Genomic DNA, 6,971 nt, shown 5'->3' on the forward strand with positions numbered 1-6,971 from the left:
TTTGAATCAGGTTGTCTGCAGAGCTGGCTCTCTTTACTATTGTGGCACAAAGGCTGGTCATTAATCCACTTTGTTAAAACTTCTGAATAAGGGTACTAATCTATATATCTTAAACAGTTTGTAGAAGTTCTGAGCCGCGTATGATTCTATAAAACAAACCAACCCCACCAGAATAAAACAGTAAGACTCTAAAATAATAGCTCTTCAGCAATGCTAGAGTAGTCCTATGTATTTTCAGAATACGTGGCTATTTCTGTGCAATAATTTTGGAATGACTTAAAAATTCCTTTGCCATCCTGATTGCTTTCATTCCACAGTCTTCTTTTTTACTTTGAAATTCTATGATGTGAAATTCATTGCATGGGGTAAAAACCTTCCTGTTTCTCTTCTAATACAAACCACCGGGGTGATAAAACACTAGGTAGTTCAAATAGCAATGTTCCTTCTAATCTGAGGAAATACGAATGCAGGCAGCATAGAACACTTCAGGGCCAAGCTGGGTTGGGTGCTACAGAGCAAGAGAGGCTTTCCCTGTAAGGTTCCTTGGACTGGAGGGTAGCAAGTGAAGGTGCTAGAGGTGAAAGAGCTAGTTGAAGGGCTAAAGATCTGTTTTATCTAAGACCTGCCTCTACCTTGGGTTGACTGATTAATGGGAGTGTTAACCCTTCTGTACTACTCTCACTTGTGTAATCACCCAAAATAGTTTCTAGAGCTGTGTTTCTCAAGTTATGATACTTGACCTACCTGCATCTGAAATACCTGAGATATGAAGAATGCATATTTGTGAGCCCACACCTACAAAATTATCATCTCTGTGGATGAGCCCTGAACTCTTAGGTGGGAAATTTGCAGGGGAGCAGGGGACAGAGTAACATAGTGAGAAAAAGTCGTATAGTGACAAAAAGCAGTAAACTGAAAGAAGGAATGCCTGAATTGAGACCAGGATTCATCACTTATTAGCTGTATAACCTGAAGCAAGCCTCTTAATTCCTTACTGAGTTTCAGTTGCTGTATCTCTAAAATTGAGGGTAGTAACAAAAACAACACCAATGGCTCTATTAGTGTCTAAATAAAATCAGACATGTAAAAATGCTTTGTAAGAGTAAAATTCTTGATTATTAAAATAATGTGATATTATTCCTTTCTAAGATGGTGATAAATTAAAGTTTTTTTTATAAATTAGAGAGAATTTATATTTGAAGTTTGCATTACACAAGGGAGAAACATGGCACAGTATGGAATATATGTTGAAGAGTCACACTCTCCTCAAGTATTTTTCTCTCTCACCTGCTACAGATGTGAAAATCATATCATTATAGGGAATTTTTTATTCTAACCTCCTTTAGAATGCAAATACTTCTTGGGAGGGGGAATGCTTTGTACCTAAACTATTATTAATATTTCATACCTGGGGATGCCAGGGCCAAGAAAGAGTACCTTAAGGGGTGAAAAGACCTTCAATGTGACCTACAAAAAGACAAATTTTGCCTACTTCAAACTTGGTCTCTTTGTTAATTCAGTGATCAGCACACACATACACACACACACACACACACACACACACACACACACACACACATACACCCCTGTGGTGGAAGTTGGAAAGGGGTAATTAGTAAAGCATTAGAGAAAATGGCCAAATCAACTCTGTAATTAAGCCAGAGCAGAGGAGGAAAAGGAAGCATTACAGTCTATGCCAAGATATGCAAAAATTCTTTGTATAACTTTGGATGTCATAATATAGGAGATGATAGGGATAAAATCAGAGACGCAAAGTTGTGTTGTTCATACGCACTTCCTTTCTTTGCCAGCTGCCTTAACCATGACTAACAGTGGTGAGAATCTGGCTTTAAAATACCTGGCATTAGTTTCAGTCCCTTTCTCTCCTGTGTTTGCAATGTTCTTACCTACAGTCATCTCTCGTCACCTGTGACCCACCAGCACTTCCCCTGTCAATAGCTCATGACATCCTGCTTACCCACCACCTCTCAGAGAGGTATTTGGCAACTCTATCAGAGAGAAGCAAGAGTTGCCTGCCTTTATGCAGTTAAAACAGTTTATTCATGCCTCTAGAAAAGCACTTAAAGATTGCATTACATTATATTTTTCTCATACATATCCTTCTCTATCTTTATAATGTCAACTCCTAGAGGTCTGCAAAATCATCTCTTCAGTTGTGCATTCCCAGAATTTAACAGAGAGGGTCAGCACAAGGCAGGTTTTCAAAATAGGATTGCTGAAGGAATTAATATTATGATTATTACAATTTTTAGTTTGTCAATTTCTTTATAACTACTAACATTTTGTAGTCAGATATTACCAGACTCTTTCATTTTTTTTCCAGCTCATCACTATTGATATCCTTTATTACATATATGCTAGTTATTCCACTTTTCATTCTAGCTTATAGTTATGACTGCAGCATACTTTTTTGCTTCATATGAAGAACTCTCTAATTCTGGCTAGATATTTTTCACATCCTCCCATTATTGAGCTTACATTCCTTTATTTAATGTCAAGAACTTCTAACTTAATTTGTTTTATTGGAACTCTATTAGAGATTTCTTTTTAGCTAGTTTTTTATCACCTTTTTCTGAATCTTCAATCCTCTAATAAAATTATTTCTAAGCACCAAATAAATCTTCCTTCTATCAAAAAAAGTTTAATCACCTTGAACAAATTCCATTTTATCATCATGTATCATCTGGTTCATCATGACAGAATGATATTCTTATATTCTTCAAAAACACCATGGTGGATAAGAAATATAATACTCATGCTTTGAAGATTTAACAAATAAAACTTCATTATAGAAAATTAGTAGCAAATGAATGTTTTGCAATTCTGAAGGAAGTTTTTGCAAAATTAAGCACTCTTCATACCCCTCTCCTCCTAGCTTGTGGCAATCATTAATCTCTTTTCTGTCCCTATGGAGTTGCCTGTTCTTGATATTTCATATAATTGAAGCATATGTGGCCTCTTGTGACTGTTTTCTTTCACTTAGCCTACTGTTTGAAGATTCATCCATATTGTAGCATGTATCAGTATTTCATTCCTTTTTGTGCAGGAAAAATATTCTCTTGTATAGATACACCATATTTTGTTTATCCATTCATCAGCTGATGGACATTTGAGTTGTTTCCACCTTTCAGCCCTTGTGAGTAGTGCTGTTATGAATATTCTGGCACACATTTTTGCTCAAACACCTGATTTCAGTTCTATCCAGGAGTGGAACTGCTGGGTTATGTGGTAATTGTATGTTTAACTTATTGAGGAATCACCAAACCATTTTCCACAGTGGATGCACCATTTTATATTCCCAAAAACAATGCACAAGGATTCCAATTTAATTTGTAATTAAACAAAAGGAAAAATAGTTGCAGTGTGAAAGATATCTAAAAGTTATTCAAGAATATTATGAACTGCTAAATGCTGATAATTTGAAATCTTAATTTAATAGGTATTTTTAACAATATAATACTCCAAAATTGACACTGAAACAGAAAATTTGTATAGATTAATAACTACACTAAATCCTTGCCCTGAAAAAGATGGTTTTATAAATGAATTCTACCACACTTCCAAAAAATATATGTCTATTTTACACAATTTATTTCTTGTAGCAGAAAAGGCATACAACTCATATTTTGATGTGAGTGTAACTTTGATATCTGTATCAGTCAGGGTCCCGGCAGGAAGTGGTTGGCACACTCACACTGGGGAATGGAAGAGATTTTAATGAAGGGACTCTTTATAATGGTTTGGGCTGACTTGAGGAAAACCAACGGAGAATAGTTTTGCATTCAGGCTTATAATAAAAGAAGCCAATATCACTCTTTGACCTAAAGCAGTAATTTGAGAGAATTATTTACAAAATCCAGAGTGGAGCTGGGACCTTTGGTAGAAGGATGCATCGAACTGCAATCGAACAGAAAGAACATTGGGGGAGTAAATACCCAGACTTCACTCATATCCTGCCCTTGAATCTCCTGCCAGAAGGAGGTCATTGACAAAGATATCAGAAGCCAGAGGGCAAAGGAGCCCATTGATGGAAAAGATTCAGTCATGTTCCATGATACAAAGCAGGGAGAAGAATAGAGAATAAGTTCAGAAGGACAAATGAAAAAATATGTAGCAGAATGTCAAAACTAGATGAAGACACTGAGAAACTGAATGTGTAAGTCGATTTCTTTTTTGAGCATACACTATACTTTTCTAAGTATTAATTAGACAACAAAATAAGCAGCACATTTTAAAAAATACACCATGAATTAAAGAGGATTTATCTCAGGAATGCAAGCACAGTCAACATCAGAACATGTAAAAACATAATTTATCACACTAATGGATGGAGGGGAAACATTATATGATCATCTCAATATACATAGAAAAAACTTCTGATAATGCTCATAATTCATTTCAGATTTAAAAAAAAATGTTCTTTAAAAAGTAGGAATAAAAGGAAATCTCCTTAATCAGGTAAAATCTATCTTTCCTCACCTCTCCTGATACCCATCCCCAATTGCAATATAAAGCAAAATGAACAAAATAACAAACACAAACCAATACCAAATGTTATATTTAATGATGGAATTTCAGAGGCTTCCTTTTAATATCAGGAATTAGGCAAAAACTCTGATATACTACTGCTCAACATAGTACTGGAAGTTCTGTCCAATTAAATATAAAGGAAAAAAACATGTTTGTGAATTAAAAGGAAGAAGACAAATGTTCAGTATTTGTAATTAATTGACTATTTGCAAAGAAAACCCCATATAATTAGCAAACTGTTAGACCTATTTAGATAACAAGATCAATATGCCAAAATCTTTAGCATTTCTTTGCAATAGCAATAAACATGCAGAAATTGAAATAGAAAATAGGATACTATTTACAATCACAATAAAGACTATGAAGCTTTTAGAAATGAAGCACTCAATTCCTGAAGTAAAAAAGTTCAGAATTCATTCCCAATGTCTTCTTTCCTTTTGCTTCCTACATCTAATTCACCATTGTCTGAAATAGTTCCCAAATCTCTCTGCTTCTCTTCACCTCTATACTATCACTTATGTTCAAGCAACCATCATTTAGATTTCTGTTCAGTGAAGTCACTGGAGACAAAATTAACAGCTGATAGACTGGGAGAAAATATTTGCAACATTAAAAAAGTCAACTTTCAATTTTAGAAAAGTTTTGTATTTACCAGAAAGTTGCAATGATAGTACCAAGATTTTATACATACTCTCTAGACAATCCCCCTTATTGTTAACATCTTATATTTGTATGATTCCTTTGTCACAACTAATGAATCCACACTGATATAATATCATTTATTAAAATTTATAGTAAATTTTCATTTTCTTTATTCACATTTCCTTAATCTATTAGCATTTTTATGTTCCAGAATACTGAAAATTATTCTTACATTAATTCATAATAAAAATATAAATTAAAAACCTGTGGATGTCATTTTATACTCATTTAATTGGCAAAAATGAGAAAATTGGGTAGCTCATGGCTGTTAAAGATGGCAGGATTTGGGAATCTTGTACTCTATTTTTGAGAGTGTAATTTAGTAAAGTCCATTTTAGAGAGCAAACTGGCAGTATTTTAGTAAAACTGAGTAAGTACCTACTCACTCTGGGACATATATACCCAAGAGACTTGCCTTCAGGTACACAAAGAGACATTAAGGAGGCTATTTATGGTAGTAATGTATGAGTAAGAAGTTGGAGGCAACCCACATGTTTATCATATATGAATGGGTAAATGACATGTAGCTATGCATATCATAGAATATTAATCAGAAGTAAAAACCTAGATTTGCTTATAGCAACATATACTGCATGTCAAAAACAATGTTGAATGGAAAAACTAAGAAACAGAACACAATTTACACCACCATGCCATTTATATACTATTAAAAGTATATATGAAAAACAATACTGTTTTTTTACAAATATACATAGAAATAAATAAACATATAGAAATTGATCTAAACACCATTCATTAAATACAAACTCTGATGCTTCAGGGGTGGGGTTAACTCGGACAAAGGGTAAAGAGGAAAAACAAGTAAATAATAATAAATTTTAAATATGCAGAACATAATATGTTGATATTTTGTTATAAGCTGAGAAGATCAATTTAGTTCTAGAGGGTCAAAAACAATCTCAGCAACACCTCAGTCAAAGCACAACACCAACCAACCAACCAACCAACCACCATCATGACCACCAGCAGCAAAGTTGTAAGGTATAAATAAAACCATTTGTTATGTTGTTAGCTTTTAAAATGGCAACATTTATGTTAATAATTATCAAAATCATTTAATAATTCAACAAATATTTTTGAGCTTTCAAAGTAACATGAAAGTAATTATCAAAGTAGTAATTTTTTTTTTTTTTTTTTTAATTCAAACCCCAGCTTCTCCTTTCACTAGCTGTTTGAGTTTGGGCAGATTACTTAACTTCTCTGGGCTTATTCTCTCATCCATAGATAACTGGGGGGATACTAGTACCACGTTGTGGCAATTATGAGAGAAAATACACCAGACCTTAACATCACATCAAGCACTGTTGGTTACTGATGTCGGTAACAATAATTTAAATGATTTGATGATGACAAAATCATTGACCTTTGGTAGATGACTGGGCTCAATTAAAGAATATAAGATACATATCTAAATAAGACGTAGGAGCTTTTAAAATAATTTTATCACATCAGTATGAGAATTAGTGTCGCATATAACAGCATTTCCGAAACTCACATTACCAGCATATTATTTTATGCCATTTTTTACGTTGTCAGCTTCTTAATTTAAAATTTACTTCTCCTAGACTAAAATCATCCGTTTAAAAATGCTAGGGAGAGTTTGTTATTATATATTCCATCCAGTTTCTAATGCTTGATTGTCTTTTAAAATACAATTTGGCATTATTTATAGTATCCTTGTCTGTGAAGAATAACTG

Source organism: Physeter macrocephalus, chromosome 7 (genome assembly GCF_002837175.3).
Source record: "Physeter macrocephalus isolate SW-GA chromosome 7, ASM283717v5, whole genome shotgun sequence".
Lineage (NCBI taxonomy): Eukaryota > Metazoa > Chordata > Mammalia > Artiodactyla > Physeteridae > Physeter > Physeter macrocephalus.